This window comes from Oncorhynchus clarkii, chromosome 21 (assembly GCF_045791955.1).
Source record: "Oncorhynchus clarkii lewisi isolate Uvic-CL-2024 chromosome 21, UVic_Ocla_1.0, whole genome shotgun sequence".
Lineage (NCBI taxonomy): Eukaryota > Metazoa > Chordata > Actinopteri > Salmoniformes > Salmonidae > Oncorhynchus > Oncorhynchus clarkii.
In genome coordinates, this window is record NC_092167.1 from 8,466,501 (window position 1) to 8,485,737 (window position 19,237).

Genomic DNA, 19,237 nt, shown 5'->3' on the forward strand with positions numbered 1-19,237 from the left:
GCAAAGTACAGAGATCCTTGATGAAAAAATTCTCCAGAGTGCTCAGTATCTCAGACTGGGGTGAAGGTTCACCTTCCAACAGGACAACGACCCTAAGCACACAGCCAAGACAATGCAAGAGTGGCTTTGGGACAAGTCTTGAATGTTCTTGAGTGAGCCAGCCAGAGCCTGGACTTGAACCCGATTGTACATCTCTGGAGAGACCTAAAAATAGCTCCCCATCCAACCTGACAGAGCTTGAGAGGATCTGCAGAGAAGAATGGGAGAAATTCCCCAAATACAGGTGTGCCAAGCGTATAGCGTCATATCCAAGAAGACTCGAGGCTGTAATTGCTGCCAAAGATGCTTCAACAAAGTACTGAGTAAAGGGTCTGAATACTTATGTAAATGTGATATTGAATTTTTTATTTTTAATAAATTGTCAAAAAATTATAAACCTGTTTTAGCTTTGTCGTTATGGGGTATTGTGAGGGAAAAAACTATTTAACACGTTTTTAGAAAAAAGCTATACCCTAACAAAATGTGGAAAAAGCCAAAGGGTCTGAATACTTTCCAAAGGTACTGCATAGCATAAAGAGGTATAGAGTACAAAGGCAAGAGTAAAAGTATGCCAGCCTTACTGGTGAACTCCCGCTAGTGCCATCCTCCTCTAGTTACTGTCTTAAAGATCAACTAAACACTCAACCTCCATGGACGTACTGCGCCAGTCGGTGCCGACGGGGAATAATACACTTATACACACACATCTTTATCAATGTCTCTGTGTGAAGTGCATATTTCAATATGTGCATTAATAATTCAACTGCATTCTTTGTCCATCTTCCTATAAGCGGGTGTAAAAACAAACAAGGATGTGGTGGGTGTGTTTTGTGCTGATCAGCAGCATATAAGAAAGGGACGATTGAGCACTAATAAACACACCCTCTCACTGTAGACAGCCACCGGTTCATACCTGTCTGCCTCTATAGGGGGGCCAAATGGAGCGTTGGTGGTTGAGCTTACAGGGTAAGTGTGGCATTATATATTTTAAATACTCTTATTGTTTTAGACTTTAGAATGCAGCTTGAAGTATTTTTCCATGTTATATTAATTTCGCAATGTACTGTATATGCATATTTGTAAATACAGTTCATGGAATGCACCTTGAAATGTTGTTTCATTGTTAATGTTTTTAGGCTGACTTTCAAGGGGAAGTTCAGGATTTTATATATACTACAAAGTAGTCTATGGGCCAAGAGAAACTATAATCCTTTGTTCGGTTTTCATTAAACAGCAACTACAAGCAGCTAACTTTAGCCACTGCTAGCTAAAAATCAGTGGGAGTGATAGGGATGAAAGTGCAATAAAAAAAATTTAATTGACAAATTAACTGAAATAAACTCATTATTTGGTTTAAGTTTACTTGGAGTGATTTAGCCATGTAGCCCTTTCCTGAAGTCAATGGCCAAAAGCGCCATCTTTGGCCTCATGGGTGGAATGTTATTAATATTTTTCATAATTTTATAAAGATTATTTCAAAATAACCAATGAAAAACTGGTGTTTCTAACAGTTTTGCTATATTTCAGTCTTCTGTGATGTATATGAAGTGTAATATTGAGATGCAAACTCCAAATGGAATAGATTTCACCTCTATATCTGACATGGTACAGGTGTCTCCTTTTTAAGCCCATAACCATGTGTGAGGTGTATACTATTGTTTCAAAGTAAATTTGTTAGACTGCAAATAATCACTTTGTGTGACCCTGATTTAGCCCACTGCAGTAAAAGGTTAAAATAAATTAATCTGGTTTCTCCTTTCACTACTGTTAGCTAGCGATAGCTAAAGTTAGCAAAAGTTTGTATAGCCCATTTTTGTTTCAAGTTGAGTTACTTCCATTACAGATAAACCATGAAACCCCATTGTTGGTTTGTGAAAAAAATAAGGTGCATTGACACATGTTTGCTTATTCAACCATCTAACAAGAAGCTTGTAATGCAGCTATGGTGCAGCTATGCAAATCCCGATTTTTGCATTTAATGTCATCAATAGGACAAGATAACACAACAACTAAAGCTCAATTTGGTTATCTTTCCCTGTGAGTTACATTTACTGCACTTTCCAATGTGTTATAAGGAAATGAATGTCCAGTTTTAAGCTCTACAGTTACGTATGCCATGCCTGTTTTATAGTTTATCTGTCTTTATGACCAGGAAATATGAAGTTGTATCAGAATGTTTAGCAATTCACATGACTGACTCATTGTTTCTACCAAATTCCCCTGGTTTCTTGTTCATGATGCTAAACGGACTTGGCCTACTTCCTGACTCACAGCCAGCATGTTTCAGTTCATGCTGTTCACTACTCTTCTGCTGGGTAAGTTAAGTCTAAGAATCTTGCTGCATCGCAGGAAATACAGATTCACTGAAAACCCGCACTAACACACGATTATATTAACAGTATTGCACTTTTCATGTAGCTTACTTTTGGCCAGCTAAAAGCATATAACCACCGTTCAAGCAACATTATGGGACTAAATGTTCAAATCCTGTTGCTGCAGGATTATTTTTGCTGTGACAATATGGGTGAAATTAAGATCCTTCATCTGTATAGTGATTTGTGAATGTTTGGTGGTCTTACGGTTTGAATTGCTCTGTGGATGCTCTTCCCACAGATTTATCCGCAGTGTCCAACACAGCTGTTCTAGTACCGGATGGATCCTCTGTGACTCTGCTCTGCAAAAACTCTGACATGAGTAATGCTTGCTGGAGCAGAACATGTAATTGGTTTTGGTGCGTTGAACCAATAATGGAGGTATCCGGACCTGACATTTTTGGCCCGACACACCCTGACAAATACAGCCTCAGAGGAGACCTGAGCATTGGTGAGCTAGACCTCACCCTTTCAAATGTGAAGCCAGCAGACGATGGGACCTATTGCTGCATGACCAGTGCATCACCAAACCCAATGACCTACCGTCTGAAAATAGTTAATGGCAAGTGGTTTTAAGTCAATGTTCTTGAATCCTGGCCCATTGAAAGTACTCCCTTTCTAAGTATGTGTTTGCCTTTATTGTTGCTTGTGTCACTGATCGTTGTAACAAACAGTATATTTACTATCAACTCACTGCGATACTTGACTTTTGTTCAACAGCAGCAAATGTCAGATTTTGGAATGTCGAATCATCACTAGAATTGACTTGCCTGGTCAAAATAATGACAATAGCTCATCACATTAATGACTTCAATGAAGCAATAACCCAGATTTGATTAAGTTTAGGCAAGGACTCAACTTGGTCAGGGTCGGGGCTATTGTTAATTAAGGGAGAAGTTACACGACCATTAGACCTGATCATGTGCTAACACCTGCTCAGCAGCCCTCTGGTGGACGAACTGTCATACTGCCTCCCGACGTATAACCACCTTGGTCAGACGTCCAATAGCGCAGTCTGAGGCATGCGACCTGGCTGACTTGCCTGAACTGTTTTATTTTGTCTTTGTCACGCAGGTTGTGTGAGGGAGCTCCTGAAAGATGTTTGTTTCATTTATAATGACATTAAGCACTTTGCAAGCCCAAATGCAAACCAATGTCAACAGAGCTGCACCCAACTTGATGCCTGTCAGTATTTCACATATATTCACAGGTAGACATGTTCAATTGAAATATACAACATTCCAATGGTACAGCTGTTAGTGTAGTTTTTATAACGGTTACTGGTACCCATAGATATCCTATCAAATTACAATATATTTACAAATTAATTGTTTTATACAATATTTTACCATATTTACATTTACATATCTTTACCAATATGGATGATTCTGTTGTTAGAATCTCATTGTGCATTCTAATAATTCTGTATGTCATTTTATGCTGCTACCAGTAACACTGATCATAGTAGTTCGTAAACATTGAAAAGGAATCTCCAGCTGCACATAGCTTCATAACCTCAACAGCGAATTTACCACATGACTGAGTTACACAAACTTTCATATGCAACAGATATCAACATAATCAAAAGATAATGTCTAACTAAATGTTTATCTTCTCACAAAGTCGACAGGAGTGCTATCTGAAGGGCTCAGTTGGTGGCAGGGCAATGAATGTGATACACTTAGAAGACAGAGTTTCAGGCTACACCCTTAAAGACTGCAAGGAAAAAGGTAAGCACCCCCACCTGTTTTTATCTGAAGATCGTTATAAAGACACATTCTGCAGCTTTTCCTTCTCTTTTGGACCACTATCATGGGTAGTAATCACTAGAATCAGAAAAGGAAGCAAACGGGCCAAACCAGAGCTGTTTGAATTTGTCCAATACGCTATGCAAGTGATGCATTGTTTCCGAGGAAGTAGCCTTGTCGTTCAGGGCTAAAACTTTACAAAATCCATCTGGCCATTCACCAACACAAATATAATTATATATACAGTACCACTCAAACATTTGGACACACCTACTCATTCAGGGGGTTTTCTTTATTTGCACTATTTTCTCCATTGTATAATAATAGTGAAGACATGAAAACTATAAAATAACACATATGGACTCATGTAGTAACCAAAAAAGGGTTTGGTTAAACAAATCTAAATATATTTTACATGTTAGATTCTTCAAAGTAGCCACCCTTTGCCTTGATGACAGCTTTGCACAATCTTGGCGTTATCTCAACTAGCTTGACCTGGAATGGTTTTCAAACAGTCTTGAAGGAGTTCCCACATAGGCTGAGCACATGTTGGCTGCTTTTCCTTCACTCTGCAGTCCAACTAATCCAAAACCATCTCAATTGAGTTGAGGTCGGGTGATTGTGGAGGCCAGGTCATCTGATGCATCACTCTCCTTCTTGGTCAAATAACCCTTACACAGCCTGGAGGTGTGTTGGGTCATTGTCCTGTTGAAAAACAAATTATTGTCCCACTAAGCGCAAACCAGATGGGATGGCGTATTGCTGCATAATGCTGTCATAGCCATGCTGGTTAAATGTGCATTGAATTCTAAATAAATCACAGACAGTGTCACCAGTAAAGCACCCCCACACCTTCACACCACCTCCTCCATGCTTCACGTTGGGAACCACACATGCGGAGATCATCCGTTCACCTATTCTGCGTCTCACAAAGATATGGCGGTTGGAACCAAAAACCTCAAAAATATATATTTTTATAAAATATAAATATAGGACAAAACACACATCACAACAAGAGAGACAACACTACATAAATAGAGACCTAAGACAAAAACATAGCAAAGCAGCAACACATGCAACACAGCATGGTAGCAACACAACATGACAACATGGTAGCAACACAACATGGTAGAAGCACAAAACATGGTACAAACATTATTGGGCACAGACAACAGCACAAACGGCAAGAAGATAGAGACAACTTTTGCGACTGCACTTGAAGAAACTTTAAAAGTTCTTGACATTTTCCAGATTAACTGATCTTCATGTCTTAAAGTAATGATGGACTGTCGTTTCTGTTTGCTTGTTTGAGCTGTTCTTGCCATAAAATGGACTTGGTATTTTACCAAATAGGGCTATCTTCTGTATACCACCCCTACCTTGTCACAACACAACTGATAGGCTCAAACGCATTAAGAAGGTTAAGATATTCCACAAATGTACTTTTAATAAGGCACACCTGTTAAGTAAAATGCATTCCAGGTGACTACCTCATGAAACTAGTTGAGAGAATGCCAAGCGTGTGCAAAGCTGTCATCAAGGCAAAGGATGGCTACTTTGAAGAATCTCAAATATAAAATATATTTTGATTTGTTTAACACTTTTTTGGTTACTACATGATTCCATATGTGTTATTTCATAGTTTTGATGTCTTCGGTATAATTCTACAATTTTAAAAAATATAAAGAAATGAGTAGGCTTGTCCAACCTTTTGACTGGTACGTATATATCTTAAATTATTGCGTTTTTACAAATATTATGATATAATCGGCAATCCCATTGAAAAGATTAGGGGACATGATACGGAATGAGAGGCAGTTAAAGAGGCAGTTAAGAGGCAGTTACTTTCAAAGGTTATAAGAAACGTTTGTTTTCGTTTTCTGTTGCAAAACCTATTGCAAAACCTTTTGCAACAGATGATGAATAAGAGCCTGAGGAGTGCACTAATGTGCACTAATGAATAAGAGCCTGATGTCAAGATGTTTCTCTTCACAGGAAAGAAAACTGTAAGCACGGTGAAGATGTTTCTGAAAGTACCTCCAGGAGTTGACCTTAATGACCCTCTGGTGAAAGAGCAAATTCTCACACAGGTGGGAGGAGAGGTTTCCGGGAGTAACTTTGGATCTTTGCTATAGATTTGCTATGGCTCTTTGACAGCGTTGTACTGTAGCCTAATCAATGAAGTGAAAGAATACCTCTCAGACATGTGACAACACTTATACAAATTAGTAAATGGCCATCAGATCATTTCCTTTGGATCACATCTTTAGACAGCATTTGTCATCCATGTTGTTTTTAGATACAGGCAGAGATCGCCCAGACAGATGGAGGTGCATCTGTGCGATGGAAGGAGCAGTCGGATGGAAAAGTCTTCCAGAAGAAAGAGAAAGAGGAGAGAAAGAAAGAACGTAAGTCAAAAGACACAAGACATGACCACTTGAATGTTCCAAGTCTGTTAGTCCATTTGGTTGTTATTCTGGGTTAATAGCTCAATATAATGCATCATAATAAAAATAGCAATACATGTTACATTACCTCTTTGTGTGTGTGTGCATAATTATCTCTTCAGGACAGTGTGTGAAGAAGTCACAGGAATGCTGAGTGAGACTCCTACAGGTGACAAAGTGGGCTTCATTTATTTGAAACAGAAATTAAATTGTTGACAAAGACTTTCTTCTAATTGTTCTGCTTTATCTGAAATGTCACGTCATGTTCAAAGAGTTGTAGTAGGCACAACAGGGTATGCTGATTTATTAATCATAATCTGTTCATCAAAGTTGAAGTCAAAGTTGAATTCTTTTTATGCTTTATTTAACCATGATCAGTCACATTGAGATCTCTTTTTCAAGTGAGCCCCGGGATTAATGTAGCAATGTGTAACAAAGCTAAATATCCCGATTCAATCAAAGCTACAAACTTCTACAGGCTTCTACAAACCAACCTATTTATTCTATGATGAGAAACAATGATTGATTTAATATGCAATAAGTACAACTTTTTATTTCACTTTAAACACAGAGCTTTGAATGTGTGAATTCAAGCATGTTTACAGGGCAAAACAAGGGTGTCTGAACTGTATTGAGTATGGGCTAAGTGTGTGCTAAACAAATGTTCTAAAGATAATTATATTTGAAAAGGCATACAATATCAACATTCCAGACTAAGTTATGTCAAACTATTTAAACTGTTCACATTAGATATGCATAATTGTCGCAGTGCAACAAATAGAACTTCCACATGGTATTCACTTCCACATGGTATTCACTGAAAACATGGTGACTCTGACCATGTTGACCTTATAGACCATAACTGGTCAAGTGTTTTTATTTTAGTAAGTTAAAGATAAGTTTCAGTATAGTTTTGTTTGTCAAACCTTGCCTTGTTAATTGTTTTATTTCAGTTTACGAAATAGTTTTTTCATTATTAGTTTTCGTGTTAGTTTGCTGTAATAATCTTCTTCCACACAGCTTTGATCATCATGCGGCTCGCTCGGGCCGAGTATGTGGCAGGTCCTTTCCAGGTCTCCCAGTGGAGGCCGGAGGCCCAGCCGATGTGTTCGCCGGCGGGGTGCCAGTCTCCGTTCAGGCTGGCAGAGCCACAGCGACTGTACCACCACCCTCCTCCTCCCTCCGAGAATCTGCACATGTTCTCGGCGATGTCTCCAAAGATACAGGGCGAGCAGCCGTCATTGTCCTTGTCAGTTGTGCTGAAGCCAAAGCCATACTGGTCAATGCCGGCGTTTTCCCCACGAATGGCGTCACCTACGGAGAGACAGGGAGGGATGCAGAGAGAATACTTCAGTTCTAATTCACTCTTGATTATATTGACTTCCAAAGTATACACCATTTATAAATATCAACCCAGAATACATATCATATGACATATGTGATGTGTAATGGTCCCATTGCTGCCACCAAATGTGAAATAACTATAACACTGAAGTAAATAATAAGACCCCTGCCACCTTGTGCTGTTGAAATTCACCGTTACCTGCGTTGCCCCTGTAGGCTCCAACGTTCAGCTTATAGGCCTCCTTCTCCGTGCCCAGATGGAAGTAACTGTACTCAGCGAAGGCAGTGCCCCCTTCAAAGTCCACAGATCAACCCGTATGGTCGATCTCAGCCCCCAACCCCCCTTGGTTAGAGCAAACACCTTACTCAGACCCAGCCAGTGGTCCTCTAGGAAACAACAGCAAAGAGAACTGAATTGAGTGAAAAATGTGAAAAATGTACTTAACATAAATCCACTGCAGCATGCCGAACCCTCTATGATAGGTTGACTTAGAAGTAAACATGAGCATTATAAACAAATGCATTTCAATGTTTTCAGTATCAGTTGCTGGTGGAATGTGAGGTGCTCAGAGGGACCATTCCTTACTCTGTAGATTTCCAAAGCCTTATTCGTACTTGGCCCACTTCCTGTTGAAAATAACCTCTGCCACAGAGCGCCTCTGAAAGACTGTCCAGCCTCTGTCCGCAAGCATTTCACAAAACACCTGTACACAATATCAATGTACTTTTGAATCAACAATGTTTTTGACAAGTTGTTTTGTTGTGAACAAAACGGTCCAAGAATGGAACCCTGTGGAACTCCATTAACTCGTGCAAGCCTCGCAACACCTTCAACATTCTATAGCTAAGCTTTACCGCCCCTTTGTGGTTGTGTAACCAAATGACAATAGTAGATATTAGTGATGCACCAATATGATATTTTTGGCTGATACCGATATTTTCCTTGCCAAAAGAAATGATACCAATAACCAATATTTAAAATTTTAGCGGCCTTTTAAGCATTCTAGTACAGTTAAATAGTTAACACACACACACATGGATGCAGCGGTCTAAGGCACTGCATCTCAGTGCAAGAGGCGTCACTACAGTCATTGGTTCGAATCCAGGCTGTATCACATCCGGACGTGATTGGTAGACCCATAGGGCGGCGCACAATTGGCCCAGCATCGTACAGATTTGGCTTGCCAAGTTAAATAAAGGTTACACACACACAGACACACACACACCACACTGACCAAAAAGTTATTTTGTTGGCATTAACGTATGTCCCCATTACCAGTAAAACATAATCAAACCTATTTTTCTTACTTCCTTGCTATGCTCTTTCATGGTTAATATGTTCAGTTGTTTCATTCTCAACCAGGATTTCATCATACATGTCAAGCAGTTAAGTTTCAGCTCTGTCTGTCCATGGCCTCTCTTCCTTGGTGCGCACTGTCACTGTGTCCGTTTCCATCTTGTCCTGTTGTGTATATAACATTTCACATAAACCCTGTTTCTGGTCTGGATCAAAGTAGCGGTCCTTGTACCTAGCATTGAGCATGGTGGTGACACAGTAAAGAGGCTCAGAGAGAATGCCACCAAATTGCTTGTTCACAGCCTTGAGTACTTTTGTAAGTTTTAACCCCACGGTCTGTGTCGGCAGTTTTGTTGAGCAGGCGTTTCAATACAGAGGGTATCACGTCTGCTGCAGATGCAGTTGATTAGCTTATTAATGGAGTCAGTTGTTCGAATGGCGCTAGGAGTGTGTTCATGTTTCAAACATGTTCTCAAATGCCATTGAAATGGCAGCAGCGGTATGAGAACCAGCACATTCATGAACATGCAATACGACTTTCCTCAGTTCGAAATCCTCGTCGACCCACTGTGCTGTCAGACTCAGCATGCTCATGGGGCTGACATGGCTGGTCCAAATGTCAGTTGTGACGCCCGTAGCAAGTAGCTCACAGTTGCACATTTCAACAAAATTGTGTAACTCCGGTAGGGCAACATCTGAAAAATAGTGTGTACCGGGGCTCGACCAGTCGGTGAAAGCCAACATCATCCACGACAGAGGACGGTTGATTGTCAAGGGCAATGAAACCATTATCTTAGCGAGTTGTCTCGCTGAAATGTTCTTACTCTTTCAAATGACTGCTGGACTTGAACTTGTTTAGTTGTTGGAAGAGTGTGCTTAGTATTTTCCTGCTTTTGTTCTGTGTAGCGCTGTATTTTTCGTGGTGTCATTACGTCATCTACCTACATTATATAGGTATGCACGTCATCTACCTACATTATATAGGTGTGCACGTCATCTACCTACATTATATAGGTATGCACGTCATCTACCTACGTTATATAGGTATGCACGTCATCTACCTACGTTACATAGGTATGCACGTCATCTACCTACATTATATAGGTATGCACGTCATCTACCTACATTATATAGGTGTGCACGTCATCTACCTACATTATATAGGTGTGCACGTCATCTACCTACATTATATAGGTATGCACGTCATCTACCTACATTATATAGGTGTGCACGTCATCTACCTACGTTATATAGGTATGCACGTCATCTACCTACGTTACATAGGTATGCACGTCATCTACCTACATTATATAGGTATGCACGTCATCTACCTACGTTATATAGGTATGCACGTCATCTACCTACGTTATATAGATAGGCATGCACGTCATCTACCTACGTTATATAGGTATGTACGTCATCTACCTACATTATATAGGTATGCACGTCATCTACCTACATTATATAGGTATGCACGTCATCTACCTACATTATATAGGTGTGCACGTCATCTACCTACATTATATAGGTGTGCACGTCATCTACCTACATTATATAGGTATGCACGTCATCTACCTACATTATATAGGTGTGCACGTCATCTACCTACGTTATATAGGTGTGCACGTCATCTACCTACGTTATATAGGTATGCACGTCATCTACCTACGTTATATAGGTATGTACGTCATCTACCTACGTTATATAGGTGTGCACGTCATCTACCTACGTTATATAGGTATGCACGTCATCTACCTACGTTATATAGGTATGTACGTCATCTACCTACGTTATATAGGTATGCACGTCATCTACCTACATTATGTAGGTATGCACGTCATCTACCTACATTATATAGGTATGCACGTCATCTACCTACATTATATAGGTATGCACGTCATCTACCTACATTATATAGGTATGCACGTCATCTACCTACGTTATATAGGTATGCACGTCATCTACCTACATTATATAGGTATGCACGTCATCTACCTACGTTATATAGGTGTGCACGTCATCTACCTACATTATATAGGTATGCACGTCATCTACCTACATTATATAGGTGTGCACGTCATCTACCTACATTATATAGGTGTGCACGTCATCTGCCTACATTATATAGGTATGCACGTCATCTACCTACATTATATAGGTGTGCACGTCATCTACCTACGTTATATAGGTATGCACGTCATCTACCTACGTTACATAGGTATGCACGTCATCTACCTACATTATATAGGTATGCACGTCATCTACCTACGTTATATAGATAGATATGCACGTCATCTACCTACGTTATATAGATAGGTATGCACGTCATCTACCTACGTTATATAGGTATGCACGTCATCTACCTACATTATATAGGTATGCACGTCATCTACCTACATTATATAGGTATGCACGTCATCTACCTACATTATATAGGTATGCACGTCATCTACCTACATTATATAGGTGTGCACGTCATCTACCTACATTATATAGGTGTGCACGTCATCTACCTACATTATATAGGTATGCACGTCATCTACCTACATTATATAGGTGTGCACGTCATCTCCTACGTTATATAGGTATGCACGTCATCTACCTACGTTACATAGGTATGCACGTCATCTACCTACATTATATAGGTATGCACGTCATCTACCTACGTTATATAGGTATGCACGTCATCTACCTACGTTATATAGATAGATATGCACGTCATCTACCTACGTTATATAGGTATGTACGTCATCTACCTACATTATATAGGTATGCACGTCATCTACCTACATTATATAGGTGTGCACGTCATCTACCTACATTATATAGGTATGCACGTCATCTACCTACATTATATAGGTGTGCACGTCATCTACCTACGTTATATAGGTGTGCACGTCATCTACCTACGTTATATAGGTATGCACATCATCTACCTACGTTATATAGGTATGTACGTCATCTACCTACGTTATATAGGTGTGCACGTCATCTACCTACGTTATATAGGTATGCACGTCATCTACCTACGTTATATAGGTATGTACGTCATCTACCTACGTTATATAGGTATGCACGTCATCTACCTACATTATGTAGGTATGCACGTCATCTACCTACATTATATAGGTATGCACGTCATCTACCTACATTATATAGGTGTGCACGTCATCTACCTACATTATATAGGTATGCACGTCATCTACCTACGTTATATAGGTATGCACGTCATCTACCTACGTTATATAGGTATGCACGTCATCTACCTACGTTATATAGGTATGCACGTCATCTACCTACATTATATAGGTATGCACGTCATCTACCTACATTATATAGGTATGCACGTCATCTACCTACATTATATAGGTATGCACGTCATCTACCTACGTTATATAGGTATGCACGTCATCTACCTACATTATATAGGTATGCACGTCATCTACCTACGTTATATAGGTATGCACGTCATCTACCTACATTATATAGGTATGCACGTCATCTACCTACATTATATAGGTATGCACGTCATCTACCTACATTATATAGGTATGCACAAAGTACCTGGCCTAAATATTTAGATGTTTCCATACCTTAAAGGGGGATGTGACTCCTGCAGGCTGAATGACATACACTCCATTGGTGTTTTGATCTGTGTGCAATCTGTCCCTGAAACAAGCAAACACACATGCACATACACAATAACATATTGAAAAAGACAGGGGTCAGGTTAAGAATGGTTGTCCCTTGTGTTTTTCATGTAAGTAAAACAAATGTGTTACATTTACCTTGAACAACTAAAGTTTTTTTCTGGCACTGTACAAACCAGCAGATAAGTAATGGTTACTCCCAGGTTTAAAGGAAATAACATGTTTCTCTGTTTATCAGTGTTGACTAATTTACCTGTGTCTGGTCAGTCTAGGTGTGCACGTCATCTACCTACATTATATAGGTATGCACGTCATCTACCTACGTTATATAGGTATGAAACCAGCAGATAAGTAATGGTTACTCCCAGGTTTAAAGGAAATAACATGTTTCTCTGTTTATCAGTGTTGACTAATTTACCTGTGTCTGGTCAGTCTAGGTGTGCACGTCATCTACCTACATTATATAGGTATGCACGTCATCTACCTACGTTATATAGGTATGCACGTCATCTACCTACGTTATATAGGTATGCACGTCATCTACCTACGTTATATAGGTATGCACGTCATCTACCTACATTATATAGGTATGCACGTCATCTACCTACATTATATAGGTATGCACGTCATCTACCTACATTATATAGGTATGTATTTTTTTCTGGCACTGTACAAACCAGCAGATAAGTAATGGTTACTCCCAGGTTTAAAGGAAATAACATGTTTCTCTGTTTATCAGTGTTGACTAATTTACCTGTGTCTGGTCAGTCTAGGTGTGCACGTCATCTACCTACATTATATAGGTATGCACGTCATCTACCTACGTTATATAGGTATGAAACCAGCAGATAAGTAATGGTTACTCCCAGGTTTAAAGGAAATAACATGTTTCTCTGTTTATCAGTGTTGACTAATTTACCTGTGTCTGGTCAGTCTAGGTGTGCACGTCATCTACCTACGTTATATAGGTATGCACGTCATCTACCTACATTATATAGGTATGCACGTCATCTACCTACATTATATAGGTATGCACGTCATCTACCTACATTATATAGGTATGTATTTTTTTCTGGCACTGTACAAACCAGCAGATAAGTAATGGTTACTCCCAGGTTTAAAGGAAATAACATGTTTCTCTGTTTATCAGTGTTGACTAATTTACCTGTGTCTGGTCAGTCTAGGTGTGCACGTCATCTACCTACATTATATAGGTATGCACGTCATCTACCTACGTTATATAGGTATCAAACCAGCAGATAAGTAATGGTTACTCCCAGGTTTAAAGGAAATAACATGTTTCTCTGTTTATCAGTGTTGACTAATTTACCTGTGTCTGGTCAGTCTAGGTGTGCACGTCATCTACCTACATTATATAGGTATGCACGTCATCTACCTACGTTATATAGGTATGCACGTCATCTACCTACGTTATATAGGTATGCACGTCACTCCCAGGTTTAAAGGAAATAACATGTTTCTCTGTTTATCAGTGTTGACTAATTTACCTGTGTCTGGTCAGTGAGGCAAATGAGACAGATCACCAGTCCACAAAAAATGATCCGTTTCCACATTTTGTCAAATTTTCTGAGAGAGAGGGAGAAAGAGAGAGAGAGTGGGGAGAGTGATGAGAGGGGGGGGAGTGACGAGAGGGACAGAGAGCGAGAGGGACAGAGAGACAGAGAGAGAGAGAGGAAGCGATGAGAATGTCATTTTATTTTCTGCTTTTTCCTTTTAATGGATATCATTGACATCACACTCATTTTTTTATTGTAATCCCAGCAAAATTATCATCTTTTTGAAATGGCTAAAAAGACAGACATTAATATCAAACTTATCTAAAATCTTAGAAAACTAGTGTCAAATATCACAACATTATCACAGAGAACCTGAAACGTCACCCTTTCCACTCCCCACACAACATAGTGGTCACCATACATGTACCCTTGAAATTCAGTTTGACTCAATTAGGCAGAAATGAAACTACTAGTTAGACATTTCACACAGAATACATATTATGTAAATTATTATAATCACAAATTAGAAATATGCCTGCATGTGACTAATAAATGTAGATGAACCTACCTTCTCCTGTATTTATTTAGGTTGAGGGTTTGGAGCCATAGGTAATCCCCCGTTCCGTCCCTGTCCCACCCCTGTGGATCCCCTGGAAAGATCCTTGTCATGATATGTGCATGTATTTCTTCACCGCAACCATTTGTCACGGTCAGAATACATGACAATAAAAGTAATTAGTAACATAATCCATTGGATTACGCAAAATGAGTAACGTACTTTTGGTAATCTGATTACTTTTGGACACTCCTCAGTTTATGCTGTAGACCAATCAGTTCCCTCTAACACTGCTCTGTGGATGCTCTTCCCTCACATGTATCATCAGTGTCTGACACCGATGTTCTAGAATGGGATGGCTCCTATGTGACTGCTCTGCAAAAACTTTGACATGAGTAATGCTTGATGGAGCAGAAAGATGTAATTGGTTGCGATGCATTGAACCCATAGTGGAGGTATCAGGACCCAGAAAAGGTTTTGTCTTGACACAGCCTGCCAAACACAGCCTCAGAGGTGACCAGATGGGTAACCCTACGAAGCAGGTTTCAGGTGTTAGCGAGGTAACTCTGCAACTCTGAAAAACTGGTCTTACAAAAGTGGCTCACCTTTTAGCCAGGTCAATTTCTATTGCAACAAATCCTTCAGAACTAGCCTGCTCTGGGGCAGGCTAACTCACGACTAAATCAATAAATATGTAATTATGTTTTGCATTATAACTAAGGTGTTTGGGGCAGTTTTTCCCAAGTAAAAAATTGTGCAATGTGTTGTCTTATGTAAACAGAGTCGTAGATGCTGGGCAGTCTCACTGTCTATGCTATTGAGTAGAGAGCAATCACCACAACTGTTCACCCCATGTTAGTGGGCAAATGGACATTTTTAAATTGAAACCCAATGTTAATTTACCTGTTATGACGCACTGATGTTTCAAACTCCGATTTGACGAAAATTTTGACACTAGAATAACTGTTTCTGACTCATATTGATGCCACATAGACCGCTTTTAAAGGGATTTGTGTATTTTTAAAGGGAGTCACTCTTTAAGGTTAGGGCTATGTTTAAGGGAGAAGTTACGAGAGTTAGACCTGATCAGGTGAATCTGTGCATGCGTTTAGCCAGCTAACGTCGCCATGATATCGCCTTCATGTGTAATCAGGGATTTATATTCGCTGTGAAAGTGACAGCTGTTTATGCTTTACTTCAGTATCCTTTCCCATGCTGTTTTGAACGGGCTTCAAGATTATATAATCTAATTCATTAAAAACGCTGTTATTTAAAAGATATTGTAGTGAACAGCAGGGCAGGGATGTGAACAGGGATTGGCACTAAGGGTTGCCCTATTGTCTGCGGGAAGTGTACTGAGCAGTCGTACTAGTTGAGCCCACTCTGAGGTTGCCCCATTGGGTAGGTGTTTTTTTTTTTAAATAACTAAACTGAAAATAATTCCAGCCTAAAACGGATCTTTCTCGTTCCTCCCCATTTTTTAGTCGAGCAAGTTAAACCTGTTCTGCATTTTTTTTTTACTGACAACAAAAATACAAAGAATTCCACAACTGATCGTTCTGGTTCCTCCCCTATGTGTAGGTGAAAGGCTTGTACTGTATATAACATTTCTGCATGTAAATAGCTAATTTATATTTTCGGTCAAGTGATCATAATCTTTGGTCAACCAAAAAAGATTCCTGACTTGTCTTTCAAACCTTCACATAAATCCATGCAAACACCTTTACGCATCACGCCAACAGGGTTAACTCACATGGTGGGAATTGTAACGTGGCTCATATAGCGAAAATTGCTACAATATACACTGATTATCAAAACATTAGGAACACATGATTTTTCCTTGATATAGACCAACCATGTGAATCCAGTTGAAAGCTATGATGCCTGATTGATGTCCCCTACTAAATCAACTTCAATCAGTGTAGATGAAGGGGAGGAGACAGGTTAAATCATGATTTTTAAGCCTGGAGACATGGAATGTGTATGTGTGCCATTCAGAGGGTGAATGTCCAAGACAAAATATTTAAGGGCCTTTGAATGGAGTATGGTAGTAGGTGCCAGGCGCATCGGTTTCAGTGTGTCAGTATCTGCAACGCTGCTGGGTTTTTCACACTCAACAGTTTCCCGTGTGTATCAACAATGGTCCACCACCCAAAGGACATCCAGTCAACTTGACACAACTGTGAGAAGCATTGGAGTCAACATGGGCCAGAATCCCTGTGGAACACTTTCCACACTTTGTAGGGTCCATGCCCGGACGAATGGAGGCTGTTCTGAGGGCAAAAGGGGGTGCAACTCAATATTAGGAAGGTGTTCTCAATATTTTGTACACTCAGTGTATATATATGTTTTTTTCAATCACTTTGGCACATTTATCAAATGTAAGTGGTATATTTACAAAACCCGAATTTCACTTTTAATGCCCCGTGTTTTATGTTCAGAATCTTTGAGCACTATTTGGTGTTGAACACTTCCACCAGAGTCATAAATGCAAAATAATTTGGGGTTTATGTGAAATACCATAGTTTAGTCACAAGCTGCAGAACTCCTTATTGTTCCTAGAATTTCTAAGCAAACAGCTGGAGTCAGGGCTTTCTCCTATAGCGCTCCTCTTTTATGAAATGGTCTGCCGATCTATGTGAGAGATGCAGACTCTGTCTCAAACTTTAAGGCTTTACTGAAGACTTAAAGGTCACTGAAGACTTACTGAATACTCATCTCTTCAGTAAGTCCTATCATTGAACATAGTCTGGCCGAGAGGTGCAAAGGTGAATGGCAATAAGGCACTGGAGTGATGAACCACCCTCGCTGTCTCTGCCTGGCTGGTTCCCCACTCTCCACTGGGATTCTCTGCCTCTGATCCTGTTACGGGGGATAGATAATTCACTGGCTCCTCTGCTCATACGGTGGGGGAGATATTTTGTGAGCTATACCTGGCCATGTCTCAGGGTAGTAAGTTAGTGGTCTGTTGATATCCCTTGTTGGGTCGGTGCTCTCGGTAAATGCCTAACTGGCCCTGTCCAGGGGTAACATTGTCTCACCCTGTCTCAGTCTCCAGTATCTATGCTACCCTATGTGGCGGTGGGCTCGGGTCAGTCTGTCCTATCGGCTGTACTGTGTGGTCTTAGGCATACTCCCTCTAAGTCTCCTCTCTCTCTCTTTATGTCCCCCCTCCCCCATCATGGAGAACCTGAGCCCCAGGACCATGCCTCAGGACTACCTGGCCTGATGACTCCTGTCTGTCCCTGTCCCCAGTCCTGATAGTAGTGCTGCCAATCTAGTTCTAGTGTTTCTACCTGCGGCTATGGAACCCTGACCTGTTTTACCATAGGTGTTACCTTGTCCCGGACCTACTGTTTCAACCCTGTCTCTCACTCTCTCTCTTGGACCTGCTGTTTGGACCTCTGAATGCTTGTCTATGAAAAGCCAACTGCGTCGTACCTAAGAACAGCCCTTAGCTGTGGAATATTGACCATCATGAACTGGGTGGTTCAAGCCCTGAATTCTGATTGGCTGACAGCCATGATAAATCAGATCGTATACCAAGTGTATGACAAAACATGTATTTTTACTGCTATAGTTACGTTAGAAACCAGTTTTTAATTGCAATAAGGGACCTCGGGGTTTGTGGTATATGACCAATATACCACGGCTAGGGGCTGTATCCAGGCACTCCGCCTTGCGTTGGGCCTAAGAACAGCCCTTAGCTGTGGTATATTGGCCATATACCACAAACCCCCGATGTGCCTTATTGCTATTAAAAACTGGTTACCAATGTAATTAGACCGGGCCTTATTGCTTAATTATACCAAACCGCCTCGGACTGTCACGTCTACTCCTGCTCCTGCCCTCTGGTGTGCGACATCGCCATAATACTAACCACAAGTCCTGGGAATCATCATTATGATTCACACATGGACCTCATTATAGGTCCCTTCCCTTTGTTCATTCCTCAAGTTAGTATTATTCCTGTTTTCATGCATCTTGCCACTGTTACACTGTCTTGTTTCATGTTTGTTGTTTATTCAGTGTTTTACCTGTACCTCGACTCACAGCGTCATCATTACAGAATACCAACTCAAACCATGGAAGCAAATCTCTCTGACAGTCAATGAACAGGGCTCTCTTTTACATCAACACCATGACCAGCTGGCATAACTGGGATCGGCTTTGGAGGAGGTTCTTCACAGTGTGCAACATCTCAAACACACCCGGGAGGCGTTAGCTTCATCCAGCGGAGGATACTCTACAACCAGGCGACCCAGTG

At 40.3% G+C, this 19,237-nt stretch overlaps 1 pseudogene; it reads right to left on the minus strand.

Moving 5' to 3' along the window:
• Nucleotides 1-7,594: 7,594 nt before the first annotated feature.
• On the minus strand, nucleotides 7,595-13,182 carry LOC139379577 (angiopoietin-4-like; annotated as a pseudogene).
• Nucleotides 13,183-19,237: the final 6,055 nt, after the last annotated feature.